Source organism: Aegilops tauschii, chromosome 3 (assembly GCF_002575655.3).
Source record: "Aegilops tauschii subsp. strangulata cultivar AL8/78 chromosome 3, Aet v6.0, whole genome shotgun sequence".
Lineage (NCBI taxonomy): Eukaryota > Viridiplantae > Streptophyta > Magnoliopsida > Poales > Poaceae > Aegilops > Aegilops tauschii.
Window position 1 is genome coordinate 236,554,289 of NC_053037.3, and position 21,015 is coordinate 236,575,303.

Here is a 21,015-nt window from a genome sequence, read left to right on the forward strand (position 1 = left end):
GCAATAGCACTAGAAGCATTCTCCAGCTGGATACTGCCATGGACACAAGAGATCTTTCTTCTCATGAGCGGGGACTGCGCAAGATTTTGAAGAGGAAGCTGCTTGGACTGTCCTCCCTTGAGCGCACGATTGCCAGATTGCACTCCCGCCTCCTCTTTCTTCACGAGGGGGACACGAACACCAAGTTCTTCCATAGCCACGCTCGTCACCGCTAGCGACGTAACATGATCACCATACCCAGGCCGGGAGAGGCTGTTGCCACGGGCCAGGACGAGCTTTCTTGCATGGTAGACGGATTCTATGATCGCTTGTTGGGGGAGGCCCCACTGCGGACGCAGGCCCTTAATCTGGAAGTCCTGAACCTGCCTCATAGAGACCTGGCACACCTCGAGGTGCCTTTCATGGAGGAGGAGATTGAGTAGGTAATCAAATCTATGCCCATGGACAAGGCGCCGGGGCCGGACGGCTTCACCGGTAGATTCTATGCTTCCTGTTGGCACATAATCAAAGATGACATCATGCGCGCCATGGACCTCTTCCACCAAGGTGACATGCGTGGGCTTCCGGCGATCAACAAAGCCATTGTTACACTCCTTCCCAAGATCGATGGTGCGGTGGATCTAAAGGACTTCCGTCCGGTCAGCCTCATGCACGGGGCGATAAAGATTTTTGACATGGCAATGGCCGTCAGGTTGGCTTCCGAATTGCCCACGCTTGTGGGCATACACCAGAGCGCTTTTATCAGAGGACGGTCGATCCATGACAACTTCATGTTGGTCCAATGCATGGCACGTCGACTCCATGCCCTTCGAGAACCCACGGTGATGCTCAAGCTCGACATCACAAAGGCCTTCGACACGGTCCAATGGCCCTTTCTCCTTGAGGTACTGCGGACGATGGGCTTTGGCGCGCGGTGGATGGAGTGGGTTTGTGGACTATTGGCCACCTCATCTACGCGGTATGGTGAACAGGCAGCCCGACAGGCCCATATACAATGCCAGGGGCATGAGGCAAGGTGCACCTCTCTCACCGATACTCTTCATCTTGGCTATGGAGCTGCTACACAAAAAATTTCAACTAGCGGCTTCCCGTGCTATCCTGTCTCCGCTGGCCAGATTCAATAGCGGCTATCGATGTTTGCTGACGACATGATGCTTTTTATCAAACCGAATGATGCTGATCTACGTGCTAGTGCCTGGATCCTTCAATGCTTCGGCGGGGCATCGGGCCTTATAGTGAATCTCTCTAAGAGTATGGCATTGCCAATCCGCAGCACTATAGGTGATATGGAAAGGGTGGAGCAATTCCTGGGATGACCGACGGGCACATATCCTTGCAAGTACCTCGACCTCCCATTAACAATAAGAAAGCAATCGTTGGCCCAGCTCATGGGACTTGTGGACTGCCTTGCACGCAAGCTGCCAACTTGGAGGGCTGCCTCTATGCCTAAGAGCGGGCGCTTACTGCTGATCAAATCGGTCCTTTGTACCACACCGATTCATGCGATGATGGTGCTTGACATCCCTCAGAAAGTGCTCACGGCCATGGTGAAAATCTACAGAGGGTTCCTTTGGTGTGCACGCGAGAGCGCGAATGGTGGACAGTGTAGAGTGGCATGGGAGGCCGTGTGCATGCCTAAGTGGGCGGGAGGCTTGAGTCTGCCCAACCTCTGGTGGCTGAACATTGCCATTCAAGCCAGATGCCTATGGCTCCAACATACTGATCAATCTAGACCGTGGGCTGAATTCCAAATCGAAGTTCCAGAGGAGTCGCGATAGCTATTCAGGGTCGCGGCAAAAACAGTGATTGGCAACGGCATGAGGGCTTCTTTCTAGGAAGACAGGTGGCTTGCTGGCTTTACAGTCCAGGACGTGGCCCCGTCCATATACGCCATTGTTGCACCTAGCGCGCGGGCATCTCGGATGGTCTACCAGGCAGTTTCATCGGGCGATTGGGCCTTAGACATCGGGCCTGACCTCACTGGCTAGCAGTTAAACAAGTATATGCTCCTATGGGATCGGGTGACCAGTACGGTGCTCATGCCGGAAGAGACAGATCGCATCACTTGGAGCTGGGAGGCAAATGGGGAATACTCCACGAAATCTGCTTATGAGGCCAAGTTTGCGGGACGGGAAGTGGAGCCGACAGCAGAATTTACATGGAAATCCAAGGCCCCACTACGCTGTCGGTTCTTCCTTTGGCTTGCGGTGCATAATAGATGTTGGACCTCGGACAGACTCGCTAGGTGCGGATTGGATCACCAAGACGCGTGCCCCTTCTGTGATCAGCATGAGGAGACCATTTATCATCTTCTGCTGGGTTGCGTCTTCGTGAGAGAAGTTTTGTCTGTCATATGTGGAGCACTTGACAGGCCACAGTGGACGCCGAGTCAGGACTCGAGGCTGCGAGACTGGTGCGCCGTCACATCTACTCAAGGCCAAGGAGCGAAGGACACACGTGCCATCTTACTACTAGTGCTATGGGAGATTTGGAAGCACCGAAATGCGATTGTCTTCGATGGCGCCTCCCTCTCTTTGAGGGCGCTCGCGAACAGAATTGACACCGAGGGACGAGCATGGAAGCAAGCTAGCATCCTAAAAGGAAATGTAGAGCCTCTCCTCGGAGGGCTAGTTAGATGGGCTGAGCGGAGAAGTTAGGCTAGAGCAGTGTCCGGCTATGCCGGTGGAGTTGGTTCCCATGTATCATTGTAACATGTAACCGCCAACGTGGAGGGGCTCTTGTCCCCATCCTCTTCCTTTAATATATAGTATGCACACTCGTGCGTATTCGAGAAAAAAAGTGAGGAGGGAGACAGTGGGGTGTGGACTAGGCCGGTGCACTGTGCACTTAGGCTTAGTGCTCATTGGGTTTTCCTCTTTTTCTTTCCTTTTTCAAATCTTTTTCTACTTCTTTTATTTGTTTCCTATTTTCCTTTATTTTTAATAGCAAACTAGTTTTATAAAATATAAAACTTGGTCCATAATTAGCATTACATTTTTGGACTGCCACAAAAAGTTTGGGAGGCATTTGAAATGTCTTGGAATTCTTATAATTTTAAAAGTAATTAAAATGGTTATTTTGGGACTGAATTAAATGCTAGGGCTCCTTTTTGTAAAACAAGTGAAGTTATTTTTCTTTCCCATTAATTTTTTGGAATAAATGATGAATTATTTTGTTTGCATTTTTGAAAATGTAAATATTTGACTTGCATTTTAAATTTGAATTGGTTTTTAATCAAGGGGCAATTAAGCTTAGTAATCAGTATGACATGGCATCATTAGGTGTAGTTACTGTAGCATGACACTGGGGGTGTTACAAGCTCAAAAGGGCGGTCAAACGGGCGGCTCCGGTTGTATGAAAGGCCGTCTTTCATTCTGGACTTCGGGAGCCGCTTCGTATTTTGGTCGCCATTTCTTCTTATGAACTGCGGTTTTGATGTTCTTGGGCTCTTTGGATTGCTAGTGGAAAGCCCGATATGTTTCTGTCCTTGGATCTTCATTTTGGACATTTGATAAATGTCAAATCATCAAACTCTCCAAAGGGCCTTGATCTGGTGCCTAGGACTTCTACGGTTTGACCCCTAGCTTGATTCTTTTGACGTCCCAAGTCCATGAACATGTCAACACACCTACAAAGACCACAAAACAAAGGAAAATAATAAAAACTAAATAAATATAAAAGGTGTGCAATGAACTTGGCAAAACAAGTAAATACCAAAAGCTATGCATTGGAGACATGAATAAGTGCTAGATGGATATGATATGAGGGATTTTGGCACTAGAATATACTCCGAAAAGTATGCATAAAATCCACTCATCACTTGTGCGGTACTTTCGCATTCTACTGACGCCTCTACTATCTCTTATTTTGGGGTTGTTGCTGCCCTTTCACTTTAAACGGTTGTTTAGCGAATGTTAAATGGTAGTACCGCTTCCTGCGGCATTTCCGCCCTAGCACCACTCTAACACCGTTGTTCACCTGTTCCTGAGACTAGTTGCGGTAGTACCATTGATGGAAGGTAGTACCGCTCCCGCGACACTAGCACTCTAGTACTTGATGTATGATACGTCTCCAACGTATCTATAATTTTTTATTGTTCCATGCTATTATATTATCTGTTTTGGATGTTTAATGGGCTTTATTATACACTTTTATATTATTGTTGGGACTAACCTACTAACCAAAGGCCCAGTGCAAATTGCTGTTTTTTGCCTATTTCAGTGTTTCGCAGAAAAGGAATATCAAACGGAATCCAAACGGAATGAAACTTTCGGGAGAGTTATTTTTGGAACAAACGTGATCCAGGAGACTTGGAGTGGACGTCAAGGAAGCGACAAGGCGACCACGAGGCAGGGAGGCGCGCCCCCACCCTCGTGGGCCCCTCGTGGCTCCACCGACCTACATCTTTCGCCTATATACACTCATATACGCTGAAAATATCTGAGAGCACCACGAAACCCTATTTCCACTGCCGCAACCTTCTGTACCCGTGAGATCCCATCTTGGGGCCTTTTCCGGCGCTCCGCCAGAGGGGGAATAGATCACGGAGGGCTTCTACCTCAACACCATAGCCTCTCCGATGATGTGTGAGTAGTTTACCACAGACCTTTGGGTCCATAGTTATTAGCTAGATGGCTTCTTCTCTCTCTTTGGATCTCAATACAAAGTTCTCCTCGATTCTCTTGGAGATCTATTCGATGTAATTCTTTTTGCGGTGTGTTTGTCGAGATCCGATGAATTGTGGGTTTATGATCAAGATTATCTATGAACAATATTTGGTTCTTCTCTGAATTTTTATATGTATGATTTGATATCTTTGCAAGTCTCTTCGAATTATCAGTTTCTTTTGGCCTACCAGATTGATCTTTCTTGCAATGGGAGAAGTGCTTAGCTTTGGGTTCAATCTTGCGGTGTCCTTTCCCAGTTACAGCAGGGGCAGCAAGGCATGTATTGTATTGTTGCCATCGAGGATAAAAAGATGGGGTTTATATCATATTGCTTGAGTTTATCCCTCTACATCATGTCATCTTGCCTAATGCGTTACTATGTTATTATGAACTTAATAGTCTAGATGCATGCTAGATAGCGGTCGTGTGTGGAGTAATAGTAGTAGATGCAGAATCGTTTTGGTCTACTTGACACGGACGTGATGCCTACATACATGATCATGCCTAGATATTCTCATAACTATGCGCTTTTCTATCAATTGCTTGACAGTAATTTGTTCACCCACCGTAGATTATGCTATCTTGAGAGAAGCCACTAGTGAAACCTATGGCCCCCTGGTCTATTTTCCATCATATAAGTTTCCGGTCTATTTTATTTTGCAATCTTTACTTTCCAATCTATATCATAAAAATACCAAAAATATTTACCTTATTATCTCTATCAGATCTCACTTTTGCAAGTGGCCGTGAAGGGATTGACAACCCCTTTATCGCGTTGGTTGCAAGGTTCTTATTTGTTTGTGTAGGTACGAGGTGATTTGCGTGTATCCTCCTACTGGATTGATACCTTGGTTCTCAAAAACTGAGGGAAATACTTACGCTACTTTGCTGCATCACCCTTTCCTCTTCAAGGGAAAACCAACGCATGCTCAAGAGGTAGCAAGAAGGATTTCTGGCGCCGTTGCCGGGGAGGTGTACACCAAGTCAAGTCGAGACATACCAAGTACCCATCACAAACTCTTATCCCTCGCATTACATTATTTGCCATTTGCCTCTCGTTTTCCTCTCCCCCGCTACACCTTCGCCGTTTTATTCGCCCTCTTTTTCCGTTCGCCTCTTTTTTTCTTGCCTCTTGTGTGTCCGTGTGTTAGATCGTTTGTTTCACCGTCATGGCCAGTCCCTTATCTGCTCCTTTGTCTCCCGAGTTTGAAGTTCTACACTTCAAACAAAGGCAAGGAGAAAACTTAAAGTATGCTTGCTTTAGGTTGATGGAATCTTATCGTAGTTGCACCTTAGAGGTGAATTTCATAATTTTACTTCGCGATTTTTATGTTGGACTAAATATGTCCCATAGACAACTCTTGGACTGCATTGCCAAAGGAAACTTCATCGAAATTGATCCCAGTATTGCGCTTGAAATTATAGAGGGGGTAGTGGGAACACTACCTCAACAAAAGGGGCCACATCATACCCAGGTAGAGACACAAGTTTTTGAGAAGATTTGCGAAGTAACGAAAATTTTACAAAAGTCTCTTGAACCTCTTAAAAGTGTTAGCGGAAATCTTCACCGCATGAATATGTTGATCACCCTTTGCAATAAGCGGTTGGATTCGTTAGATCTAAAAATCTCCGAACATGAAGGAAAACGCAAGGAACCTCCCGGATTCGAGCATGACTCCGCTAAGAAAGTGAAAACCAAAGATGATAATACCTAGATCTATTCTTGCCTTTATGCCTAGCTAGGGGCGTTAAACGATAGCGCTTGTTGGGAGGCAACCCAATTTTATTTTTGTTTCTTGCTTTTTATTTCTGTTTAATAATAAATAATTCATACAGCCTCTGGTTAGATGTGGTTTTATGTTTTAATTAGTGTTTGTGCCAAGTAAAACCTATAGGATCTTCTTGGGTGATAATTATTTGATCTTGCTGAAAAAGTCAGAAACTTTCTGCTCACGAAAACAATTGTTAAAAATCACCAGAACATGATAAAATACTGATTCCAATTGAAGTAGATCAATAAACAAATTATTTAGGTCTTCCTATTTTGGTAGAATGTTAGAGTTACAGAAAGTTTGCGTTGATATAGATTACTACAGACTGTTCTGTTTTTGACAGATTCTGTTTTTCGTGTGTTGTTTGCTTATTTTGATGAATCTATGGCTAGTACCGGGGGGTATGAACCATAGAGAAGTTGGAATACAGTAGGTTTAACACCAATATAAATAAAGAATGAGTTCATTACAGTACCTTAAAGTGGTGGTTCGTTTTATTTCGCTAACGGAGCTCATGAGATTTTTTGTTGAGTTTTGTGTTGTGAAGTTTTCAAGTTTTGGGTAAAGATTTGATGGATTACGGAATAAGGAGTGGCAAGAGCCTAAGCTTGGGGATGCCCAAGGCACCCCAAGGTAAAATTCAAGGACAAACAAAATCCTAAGCTTGGGGATGCCCCGGAAGGCATCCCCTCTTTCGTCTTCGTCCATCGGTAACTTTACTTGATGCTATATTTATATTCACCACGTGATATGTGTTTTGCTTGGAGCGTCTTGTATGATTTGAGTCTTTGATTTTTAGTTTACCACAATCATCCTTGCTGTACACACCTTTTGGGAGAGACACACATGAATCGGAATTTATTAGAATACTCTATGTGCTTCACTTATATCTTTTGAGCTAGATAATTTTGCTCTAGTGCTTCATCACTATATCTTTGTAGAGCATGGTGGTGGTTCTATTTTATAGAAATTATTGATCTCTCATTCTTCACTTAAATTATTTTGAGAGTCCTTTAGAACAGCATGGTAATTTGCTTTGGCTATAAAATTAGTCCTAATATGGTAGGCACCCAAGATGGATATAATAAAAACTTCCATACAGAGTGCATTGAATACTATGAGAAGTTTGATACTTGATGATTGTTTTGAGATATGAAGGTGGTTATTTAAAGTTGTGCTAGTTGAGTAATTGTGAATTTGAGAAATACTTGTGTTGAAGTTTGCAAGTCCCGTAGCATGCACGTATGGTAACCGTTGTGTAACAAATTTGAAACATGAGGTGTGCTTTGATTGTCATCCTTATGAGTGGCGGTCGGGGACGAGCGATGGTCTTTTCCTACCAATCTATCCCCCTAGGAGCATGCGCGTAGTGCTTGGTTTTTTATGACTTGTAGATTTTTGCAATAAGTATGTGAGTTCTTTATGACTAATGTTGAGTCCATGGATCATACGCACTCTCACCCTTCCATCATTGCTAGCCTCTTCGGTACCGTACATTGCCCTTTCTCACCTTGAGAGTTGGTGCAAACTTCGCCGGTGCATCCAACCCCGTGATACGATATGCTCTATCACACATAAACCTCCTTATATCTTCCTCAAAACAGCCACCATACCTACCTATTATGGCATTTCCATAGCCATTCCGAGATATATTGCCATGCAACTTTCCACCGTTTCATTTATTATGACACGCTTCATCATTGCCATATTGCCTTGCATGATCATGTAGTTGACATCGTATTTGTGGCAAAGCCACCATGCATAATTCATCATACATTTCACTCTTGATTCATTGCCCATCCTGGTACACCACCGAAGGCATTCATGTAGAGTCATATTTTGTTCTAAGTATCGAGTTGTAATCTTTGAGTTGTAAATAAATAGAAGTGTGATGATCATCATTATTAGAGCATTGTCCCAAAAAAGGGAGAAATGCCAAAAAAATAGAAAGGCCCAAAAAAGGGACAATGTTACTATCCTTTTCCACACTTGTGCTTCAAATTAGCACCATGATCTTCATGATAGAGAGTCTCTTATTCTGTCACTTTCATATACTAGTGGGAATTTTTCATTATAAGAACTTGGCTTGTATATTCCAACGATGGGCTTCCTCAAATGCCCCAGGTCTTCGTGAGTAAGCAAGTTGGATGCACACCCACTTAGTTTCTTTTGTTGAGATTTCATACATTTATAGCTCTAGTGCATCCGTTGCATGGCAATTCCTACTCCTTGCATTGACATCAATTGATGGGCATCTCCCTAGCCCGTTGATTAGCCGCGTCAATATGAGACTTTTTTTTGTCTTCTCCACATAACCCCCATCATTATATTCTATTCCACCAATAGTGCTATATCCATGGCTCACGCTCATGTATTGCGTGAAGGTTGAAAAAGTTTGAGATTACTAAAGTATGAAACAATTGCTTGGCTTGTCATCGGGGTTGTGCATGATGAGAGCATTCTTGTGTGACGAAAATGGAGCATGACCAAACTATATGATTTTGTAGGGATGAACTTTCTTTGCCCATGTTATTTTGAGAAGACATAATTGCTTAGTTAGTATGCTTGAAGTATTATCATTTTTATGTCAATATTAAACTTTTATCTTGAATCTTTCGGATCTGAACATTCATGCCACAATAAAGAAAATTACATTGAAGATTATGTTAGGAAGCATTCCACATCAAAAATTCTGTTTTTATCATTTACCTACTCGAGGACGAGCAGGAATTAAGCTTGGGGATGCTTGATACGTCTCCAACGTATCTATAATTTTTGATTGTTCCATGCTATTATATTATCTGTTTTGGATGTTTAATGGACTTTATTATACACTTTTATATTATTTTTGGGACTAACCTACTAACCAAAGGCCCAGTGCAAATTGCTGTTTTTTTGCCTATTTCAGTGTTTCGCAGAAAAGGAATATCAAACGGAATCCAAACGGAATGAAACCTTCGGGAGAGTTATTTTTGGAACAAACGTGATCCAGGAGACTTGGAGTGGACGTCAAGGAAGTGACGAGGAGGCCACGAGGCAAGGAGGCGCGCCCAGGGGGGTAGGCGCGCCCCCCACCCTCATGGGCCCCTCATGGCTCCACCGACCTACTTCTTTCACCTACATATACTCATATACCCTGAAAACATCCGAGAGCACCACGAAACCCTATTTCCACCACCGCAACCTTCTGTACCCGTGAGATCCCATCTTGGGGCCTTTTCCGGCGCTTCGTCGGAGGGGGAATCGATCACGGAGGGCTTCTACCTCAACACCATAGCCTCTCCGATGATGTGTGAGTAGTTTACCACAGACCTTCGGGTCCATAGTTATTAGCTAGATGGCTTCTTCTCTCTCTTTGGATCTCAATACAAAGTTCTCCTTGATTCTCTTGGAGATCTATTCGATGTAATTCTTTTTGTGGTGTGTTTGTCGAGATCCGATGAATTGTGGGTTTATGATCAAGATTATCTATGAACAATATTTGGTTCTTCTCTGAATTCTTATATGTATGATTTGATATCTTTGCAAGTCTCTTCGAATTATCAGTTTCTTTTGGCCTACTAGATTGATCTTTCTTGCAATGGGAGAAGTGCTTAGCTTTGGGTTCAATCTTGCGGTGTCCTTTCCCAGTTACAGCAGGGGCAGCAAGGCATGTATTGTATTGTTGGCATCGAGGATAAAAAGATGGGGTTTATATCATATTGCTTGAGTTTATCCCTCTACATCATGTCATCTTGCCTAATGCGTTACTATGTTATTATGAACATAATACTCTAGATGCATGCTGGATAGCGGTCGATGTGTGGAGTAATAGTAGTAGATGCAGAATCGTTTCGGTCTACTTGACACAGATGTGATGCCTATATACATGATCATGCCTAGATATTTTCATAACTATGCGCTTTTCTATCAATTGCTCGACAGTATCTTGTTCACCCACCATAGATTGTGCTATCTTCAGAGAAGCCACTAGTGAAACCTATGGCCCCCGGGTCTATTTTCCATCATATAAGTTTCCGATCTATTTTATTTTGCAATGTATTCTTTCCAATCTATATCATAAAAATACCAAAAATATTTACCTTATTATCTCTATCAGATCTCACTTTTGCAAGTGGCCGTGAAGGGATTGACAACCCCTTTATCGCGTTGGTTGCAAGGTTCTTATTTGTTTGTGTAGGTACGAGGAGATTTGCATGTATCCTCCTACTGGATTGATACCTTGGTTCTCAAAAACTGAGGGAAATACTTACGCTACTTTGCTGCATCACCCTTTCCTCTTCAAGGGAAAACCAACGCATGCTCAAGAGGTAGCAATGTACTCCTAGGCTATAGTTGGAACTTCTGCTCTAAGCGGTAGTACCGCTCTGTCGAGCTGTAGTACCTCTTGTGTGCGGGTTGTGAGTAGAATAATGGTTGGATCTTGCCCCACTATATAAAGATAGTCTTCTCCCCCCCAAGAAGACTCACCTCTTATCCCCTTGAATCCATTGTTGCTCCTAAGCTCATTTTCGCCCGATCTCTCTCCCTATCCATCATAACTTGTTGATCTTCTAGGGTTTGGAGGAGAGGGCCTCGATATACACTTCCAACTGGAGAAATATGATTCCCCCCACTAATCCCTTGCGGATCTTATTATTCTTGGGTGTTTGGGCACCCTAGACGGAAGAGGTCCCCTCAGAGCCACATTCCATCATGGTGAAGCTTCGTGGTGGTGTTGGGAGCCTCAAATTAATTAAGTTATGGAGAGAGCCCCAACCTTGTTTGTAAAGGTTCGGTTACCGCTTTCAAGGGCACCACTAGTGGAATCGTGACATCTTGCATTGTGCGAGGGCGTGAGGAGAATGCAGCCCTAGTGGCTTCTTGGGGAGCATTATGCCTCCACAACGCCCAATGGAGACTTACCTCCCTCTAAAGGGAGGGAACTTCGGTAACACATCCTCGTCTCCATCGACTCCACTTATAGTTATTTTTAACCTTTACTTTGTGCAAGCATATATTATTTTTGTATCTTGTGCTTGCTTGTGTGCTTGTCATATAGCTTTTTTAGCTAGTTGCATATCTAGAAAACCTATTTTTGTCAAGCCTAATTTGTTTTAAAGAGTTAAAAGTTAGTAGTTGCCGATTCACACCCCCTCTACTCGACCATATAGATCCTTTAATAGGTCCTGAAACGGTTCATCAGGCTGGAGCATAGCTACCTGCTCAGTCGTCTCTTCTCGAGAAGCAGCATGCTAGACCCATAGCTGGAGATGCGACTTGCCCGAGAGCTTGCAACAATGTCGTGATGGAAGTCGGGGCAGTGCTTGATACAGAGTGGAAGGCTGGCGAAGACAAACGCCATAGTTGCTCGCGCAGAAGTGTGCAGCACCTTGCACAGGCATAGATTGAACGTCCAACTGGAATCCTAGAGCTACGCTGGGTCATCGGTGATGAAGCGGATCGAGCGGAAGAGGATCTCACCGCCGGTGACCGAGTTCATGCCGAATACTGAAGATTCCACTTGCTCCATTGACTGTAAGGTGCGCAGCCCCACAGTGGGCACCAACTGTCGTGGGGATGATTCCAACGATACAAGAGAAGGGTAAGGATGGTGCTGGATCTAGCTAGGTGCAAGTGTGACACATGAGGTTTTACAAGTTCAGTCCCCTCCCAGTGGAGGTAACAACCCTACGTCTCGAGCTCTAGGAGCTTTTCTTTCTCTATGTCTGATGATGATTACAAAAGATGCAAACACCTGCCTACGTGCTAGGGGCAGCTTATATAGAGTGCGTGGAAGCCCTAGCTTCTGCCATTACAGGGGAATTCAAGGCATTGCATTTAATTAAGTCCACCGTAAAGGTAACTGATGTAATAAAGCTAGTAATGCTAGTTCTACTGGAGGCCCTGGCGTTTTGGCTGCCTTCCGTGCCTGTTCTGCTTCGTGCTTCCGAGTGACTAGTACAACGGAACATCTTTGAGACTCCGTCTGAGTGATTTAATGCATTAACTCGTCTGAGCGAATATGTGTTGTTCGAGTGACTTTTTTTGGGGAGTCTTTGACTAACATGTGAGTACTCTATGTTAGGATTCCATGAATTATGATTCATCAAGTGTTCATAAGCCTACCCCTTAGTAGGTGACCTCATCAACGACCATGAGCGCTCTTGTGGTGGTGGTGTGAATGTTGGGGCGAGGTGAATGAAGAGGTGTGAGTGCTCTGGGGTGCCAGTGTGGGCTATTTTATAGCCGGGTGACGGCAATGGATGAGCTTGTCCGCAATGGCATTCTGTCGGGGTCCAAGCTGGCCATGGGTGTGCGGCACAATGCGAAGCGTCACGAGGAGGGGGGCAAGTGAGGCATCGGGCGAGCTGGGGGTGCTAGGCCAAGGGCGGTCCGTGTGCACAGTAATTGGGACAGCGACGGCGACGATGAACTTGGGGATGAAGCAAGCGACATGGATGGCTTCTCAAGGGGGTGGGTCTTTGACGGTGTCCTGGACTAGGGGGTACTCACCACGTCGTCTCCCGATCAGTTGGATTGGGCCGAGGACCCCCATGGCCATTTTCTCATGGGCCAGTTCGGACGACCGATGTATACACAAGGAAGATTCCACAAGACTTGGTGATCAAGACAAGGACTCCTCTCCACCGGCGTATTCGACTAGGACTCTTGTTATCCTAGGCCTCTGGTACATTATATAAGCCGAGGCCAGGCTAGTCGATAGATATTATGACATTACTCATCATACCCTTAGGTCTTAGACCACAACATATGATCTCGAGGTAGATCAACTCTTGTAACCCTATATTCATCAGGATCAATCAAGCAGGAAGTAGGGTATTACCTCGATAGAGAGGGCCCGAACCTGGGTAAAACATCGTGTCCCCTGTCTCCTGTTGCCCATCGATCCATGACACATAGCTTGGGACCCCCTACCCGAGATCTGCCGGTTTTGACACCGACAATGGTGCTTTCATTGAGAGTTCCGCTGTGTGATCGGCGAAGGATCAATGGCTCGTCTGCAGATTAACTGCGATGTCGGCATCTTCATCACCGGCTCGACTGGTCACCTTGGCTCGACCGAGGACAGCATTCCACGTTGGATCTTCATGTTCGGACAATGACCTTCATCAACATCAATTCCGATCTCTCTCAAGATCATGGAGGAATCATCCATGGAGCCCGGGGCTCAACGTCAACATTACCCCCGTGTGACCGTGCTATTTTTTGGACAGCAAACTTGTATCCGCTGCCACCACCTCCTCAAGCATCGCTTTGACGATTCCTTCGATGGAATTGTGCGGAATTAAGTCTACAACAACCATGCAAAATTTCGTCGAGTTCCGATGGAGGAATCTCCGGCAATCTATGATATACCAGAGCCCTGTCAAATCTGGACGGGAATCCGGACGAGTTTAGGGCATGGTCTCCAGAGCCTGGCTCGGAGGTCCTTGGGAAGATCCAACCGTTCATATGCGGCGGAATTCCCATATCTACCACCCCTCCAAATTTCAGCTCGATCCGACGGTTCAAACTCCGGGAACCTTCCGATGAGTGGACCAATTTTCAGATCTGTTTTCTGCGCGAATACGAATCCGGCCCGAGTTCATGTTTCTTCATGAACGGGATATTGGACAACCTCTTTGAAGGAATTTTTTTCAGGGTATTGTGCGTTGTTTTTAAACACTTGCCCATAAAATTTTAAGCCTCCTCTGAGGTAATCTTCACCATCACACTGGTGTCAAACCAGTCCGGCAATATTGCTCCACGACTGCCGACCTGCGCTAGACACATCGTCGCTTTGTTGAGCCGAGCTCAACTTCTTCGGATCCCCATCTCAGCGAGCCGAACAAGAGTTCGGAATTGCCAAGGATAAATCATCACCAACATCGCCGCCCCGCGGATTACACGGAGCGGGCACACCGGCATCACCGCATGGTCACTTCATCAAACCGGCATTGACCGTGTCACAAGTTATGACCTGCGTCGACATGGCCGCACTGTTGCTTCTTCAAGCCGATGTCCATCACGCCAAACTGCTTCAACACCTCGGTTGACATGGTAGCTGCAATGTCTCCTTGCCGACCTGCTCCGTCACCTCGTCTGGACCGGGGGCTTCGCCATCTCTTCATCAACCTACTCCAGAGACTTCGGCGTCACCAGCCGACCAGCTTCGTCACATTAGCTGGATCGGGGGCTTTGCCTCGGCGAGCCAACCTTTGCCAGCATCGCCATGCCGTCGCTTCATCGCCCATCAGGCAATGGGTGTGCGGATCAAGTCCCAATTTTGGGTGTAACCTTTCTTCATATTGCTACAACAGATAAACCAGGTGTTATTAATCCTAGTAATTTTTTCTTGCTTGGGTTTATTTTCCTGAGGAGTTATTACTCTAGTTTCTTCCATCATCTGTACACAGGTCTGTCAAATGGTGGCCGCATTAACGATGGCCGCGTGGTGGTTCGGTCAGTCTCCGTATACAGTTCGGCGAATGCCGCATCCAGAACTCGGACCGGCCTGTGAATTCAGGCTTTGCCACACCTTCACCGCGTCGCGCCGACGCCCTGCATCGACATTGACTTCGGCGCCAGGCCACATCTCTTTAAATAAATTATTTTTGCGTAAAGCAATTATGCAAGGATTTTATATATATTTATATTATTATTTTTTGGACCGCACTATTTTATGTGTGTAGGTAATCGACTTCGACTGCGTCACGCGGTCACTTCGGCAAGCCAACATCGTCGTCCCAATCGGCATAAATCGGCTCGCATGATCACCTTGTTGGTCGAATTGCTATACCGACATGTTCGGTTCCCTCGGGGACTTCGGCATCATCGAGAGGGTTCTACCTCGTCGGGTGTTCGACGCATGGGCCATATTCCTTTAATTATTCACTTTGCATAAATAATTTATTATGCTACAATTTTTTATTATTACTATTATCTCTGGTTTGTACTATTTTTTGTGCACAGGTAAATGATCCGGGTCGGGCAGCGTTGTCACCTTGGCTGGACGGGGGGCTTCGTCAACACTTCATTAACCCACGTCGGGGACTTCGGCGTCACTGTCGGCCTGCATTGATCATGCTATGTCACCACTTCGGAGTGCCAAGCTCTTCGCTCCGCCACCTCAGGACCGGCTTGGGGAATGGAACCTTGTCCCACATCAAGCTCGGACCGCGTCATCAATACCGAACACATTAACCAGCTAAGTAGCTTTCATGCTAAAAAACTTTCAGTTTTGAATTTTGTTCGGTTCGACCAAGCATTATACTTTTTTGGCAAAAAGTTGTTTATGAAAAACTTCCTTGTCAAAACTTTGTTTGTGACACACAAATTCAAATACCCCTTCTACTTGGGGGCTTCCTTTTTGAAGCTTTTCCTTTTGCATATGATTATACTTGTATGGCTTCGTTCCTTGTTCGTGTATTACACCACAATATGCACCATGTTGACTTAAGTGTTCCGCAAGCTGGGTTGCCTTGCTCCTATGTTTACCCCTACGTTCCCGATTGTTCGGCTAGGGAGTAAAGGGAGCACCTCCGCGATTGTCACGATCGGGTCATCCGAGCTCGGACCTCAGACTGGGTGAAGCCGAAAGCTAGCGCTCTTATTGTTTTCAATTATGGTCAGCACACAAGGGAACTCATGAGTACAAAAAATCTATTGCACAAGTCTCATAGTAACAATGAGCAACCGAAGAAAGGTATCGGTGGGGGTAGTATTTTCTTCGAAGATGCTTCTTACACTTCGTCAGTAATATAGCATAAGTTCCCTGAGCGCGTTTTGTCTGTTACAGCCTTATGGCCTGATTGCCTGGTTATCGGAAACACCGTCGATATTCTTGACAAGTGGAGTACATAACACTTTTCGGCCCTTGACCGAAGAGGGAGAAGCCGATGGTCGGTTAAGACGCGTTTAAAGTTCGGGAACACAGATATGATATAAGTACTTTGGTACATACACTCATTATACATATTTTTTACCCAAGTCACTTGGGGGCTCTTAAATTAGTATGAGCTGTTTTATAGTAAATGTGTTTTCTTCTTGGTCGTTGCAAAGTCTTTTTCTACCGCTCCTTTTTCGACTCGAGTGCATGATCAATAGCCGGATAGCCTAGCTTATCTCTAAAGCCGCTCGAGTTTAGTTCGCTAAACTGACCTCGGAGAAGCACTCCGCCTTCGGGATAAGGAGCTTGAAGCCGTAGGCTGACCCGCTTGAAGTTTTGAGATCGGATGTGTCATGTTAAAGCACGACAGAAGCACAATTTTTTTCTAAGACCAATTTTCGGATTGGCACCGAACACTTGATCTAGTTCGGACGTCAAGTTTTTACTGAAGTTTTTTGATTTTTCAAGCCTATGGCACTTTTAATCGATTTGTGTGTTTCCCGCATAAGTCTCGCAGTGCAACGCCGGACACCTTTAGAGATTCGGTGAAAACATTCTCGGATATTGCTATATATGCATCGGTTTCGAATTGCGTCTTCGGTCTATAGTTGGGTTGCCCAGCTCCTGTGCTTGCCTCCTATGTTCCGCTTTGTTCGGCTAGGTGTGCAAAGGGAGAACCACTGCGATTGTGCTTCCAGCTCGCATGGTTAAGCACCTAAGTGGAGAAAGCCGAAAACTGACTGTCACAATAAGCGTAAACTGGTCAGCGATCCGATGACTATGTTAAATGACGGGCCATTCATAACATTGGCCGAAGTGTTTACGGCTTGACCTCGGCTGTCGCCGAACACTAACCGGGGGCTCGTAGCTAGCTTCCCCAGTTTAAAGCTCCTATGACTAGGTGAAAGTTATAAAGCCCGCATATCTGATTGCCTTGTTTCCGCTAACACAACCGCCTTCGGGCACCGAGGCGTCGGCTAAGGGTTGTTTTGTTATTGCGAAAACACCCTGCATAGCATCTACAATGGGGTGGAAGCCGACGATGGGCCACATTCAAATGATAAACGGTCGCAACGGAGTCAAAATAAACATATCATCAGTGTTTTTATTTAATATACGAGGGCCTCCTTCAGCAATCATCGTTATAAAGCCATAAATATGCATCAATTTGACTTAAGATTTTGGCCAAGCGGAACTATTTTCTTTGGAGGATATTTCTTCATATAACATATCTCTCCGTGTACCTTTGTTTGTAAAATTGTATGGCCGGATTGCCTTGTTTGCCGTGAATCTTTGCCCTCATACAGGCTTTATAAAGTAGGACAAACACTCCCCATCTACTGGCCGAGGAGGTTGAAGCCGATGGTCGGTCAACAAAATATTGTACAATGTGAGCATTAATGATGAAAAGTACTTGGATACATAGAATCATTACACATACAAATTGCGAGTAAAATCCATTTACTGCAATCCATCTTTTAAACCCCTTGGGGCCTACCTTGGCGAGCTCGATTTCGACCAGCTCTAAGCTCTTTTAAGAGATCTTTATTCTCTTTCCGAGAAGTTTGTGTTAAACACAACAAACTTTTCTGTCAAACGGATATCGATCCTTAATTCGGCCACCCGTGCCCACATTAAGGCTCGGGGGCTACTGGGCTTCGCGCTCACTATTTATAAATATTAAAGGGGTACATCGATCCCCTGATTTGGTGTTGCCACCCGACCAGTGTCTCGGGGGCTACTGCATTGATTATTCAATGCAGAGAATTCAAAGTGCTCCGTGTTCGGCATGACCGAACTATGGGCAAGCGCGTCTTCGGACAACACTAAGTACCATCTGGGACTTATCCGGCATCAAGCTAATATATCACGGCGACTTCTCACAACCCTCTCTCAGGGGCCTGTCCGCCGATCATTATTTCTAATATATTACACTGTGTTTCTATTCCTACGTATGCTGCCAAGCTAGGAGTTGATCCTCAGGCCGATTTTGCAAATCGACCTGAGTCTCAAGGGCTACTAGGATCAGTAGTTTTATGTTTTCCTTCAAGTGCATCTCGGGTTTTAGACCGATACACACCTTGAGGGCTATTGGCTATATATCTCGGCAGAGAATAAATTACACCAATCAAAAATATTGACAAAAAATCGGCCCGCAGTCGGGGTGGTGCACCACCTCGGAAGCAGTCCGGCATAAAGCTCAGGCGCCAGTGGCTGGCCCCATAGAGGGCATTTCCGGCATTAAGCTCGGCTAAACTCCTTCAACTTTTTTGAACCAAGGTGATCTATGGCACCTCGGATATTGTCCGGCGTTGGAGCTTGGACATAGTCCGGCGCTGGAGCTCGGATGCAGTTCGGCGTTGGAGCTCAGCTGTAACAATACTCTTCGGATACAGTCCGACGTTGGAGCTCGGACGCAAGAGGACACTGCCGCCTGGGAACAACTTCAAACCCGAGGTGTGGCATAAAAATAACAAGGCATTGATAAAGGCCAGAAACTTAAAGGGGCTCCTCGGATACCCGACATTTAAACTCTTCGGATTCACTTTGGCGATCCTCAAGATCGAAGATGAAATGATTTGTTGAACCAGTTTTCAAGACCGACGACCGAAGATGAAGAATAATTCGGAAGAATCGAGGAGCGTCCCAACTTGAAGACCGGTTCAGGGGGCTACTGACGGTGTCCTGGACTAGGGGGTACTCACCACGTCGTCTCCCGATCAGTTGGATTGGGCCAAGGACCCCCCATGGCCGTTTGCTCATGGGCCAGTTCGGACGACCGATGTATACACAAGGAAGATTCCACAAGACTTGGTGATCAAGACAAGGAATCCTCTCCACCGGCGTATTCGACTAGGACTCTTGTTATCCTAGGCCTCTGGTACATTATATAAGCCGAGGCCAGGCTAGTCGATAGATATTATGACATTACTCATCATACCCTTAGGTCTTAGACCACAACATATGATCTCGAGGTAGATCAACTCTTGTAACCCTATATTCATCAGGATCAATCAAGCAGGAAGTAGGGTATTACCTCGATAGAGAGGGCCCGAACCTGGGTAAAACATCGTGTCCCCTGTCTCCTGTTACCCATTGATCCATGACACATAGCTTGGGACCCCCTACCCGATATCTGCCGGTTTTGACACCGATAGTCTTGCTACTAGAGGCATTGCGAAGCTAGAGGACACAGTGGGGTGGCTAGGGACGACTGTAGGTGCTCTGCATTGGGCACAAAGCGCCAAATGGGCATGCCAGGGTGGTGGTCACCACTGGCATGGCATGGCTGGCTTTGTCTATCCAGACCATGTCTGGTGTGTTGGTCAGTGTATCTAGGGCCGTGTGTTCAATACTGGAGTCCTGGGGTGGATCACAATTGACTGGAACATCCAAGAAGTGTTCTGACAACAAGGTTTTTGTACGGGGCCATTTAAAATTGGTGTGGTAACCAAAGCTCAATTGTAGTGTGGTGTTGTTTGGTATGATGATGAATGTGTATGCAAAATTTGTGGCCATATGGATGAGCGTAGGTGGTGCTTCATGTCTAAGCTGAATTTTTGGCCAAAAACTTTGGGAGTTTGGTGTGGTGGAATTTGATGAATTTTGGGTGGCAGTGGTGTTTTGTCATGGTTGATCACCATGACAAATTTGAGAGAAAATGGATGAGTGCGAAATATACTTCCTTCACAAAGTGGGTGTGTGGATGCAAGCTTTGGAAAATTATGGAGGGAGTTATGGTGGTTGGGTAATGATCAAAATTTATGGATAGGCTTTATGTGTATGGATGATGGTCTGTGAATTTTTTTAGCTTCGTAGGGTGAGGGCACAATGCACTTGCTTCATAGGTCAACAGATTTGGCAGAAACTCTGGATGGACGCTCTGGTCAAAATTTAACTTAAGTGTGTGGCTTTTTTGATGGAAGTGGTGAAGATATTTGCAGGACCTTACAAATATTTTGGGGATTTGTGGTGCAAGGGAGAATGGGTGTCCAGTGCAAAGGTGGTCTTTAGGGTTTAAAAAAATGACAATTAGGGTTTTGGAGGCAAAACCCTAAGTCAAAGTAACCAGGAAATTTACTTATCCTCACATAAACACAAGAGTGCTAATAAATCCAAGAACACCAAAAGAAAAAGATAGAAGCCAAATATAGAAAAAGAATTTTCCAGGAGTGAAAAATCTAGGGTGTTACATAAGCACACGGTTGAAGGCATGGTGGCACCAAGTGGACAACCTAACAAACAGGAACAACCACTTGGATCATACCAAACTTTGTTCGTGCTAGTCGCACTCAGAGACGACCTCCGTGCCATAAAGGCCAAACACAATGACGCTGAAACCATCCTTATCCATGAAGAACCTTGAAGACGAGGAAGTGCCTGATCCTGAAATGACACGTAAAGCTGGAAACAACGTTAAGGACACAAGGAATCGAAAGCGCGCGGGGACAATCAGACCTAAAAACCCCAAATGTAGAAAACCCCAAGGGAGAAAGAAGATAACAAAAGGAGCAACAGAGCGGAGAAGCGTCCAACCTCCAACAATAGCAAGCAGGCCTAAGAACAAACAAAAACGAAGAACAAATAACCACCAAGAGGAGCTGCAACCGAGAGGAGAGAAAAGAAAAAGGACGGCGAGCGAGAAGAAGAGGCGCAGAGGAAACCAAATGCAACAAACACCGAGAAAGAGGGAGAAAACATCACG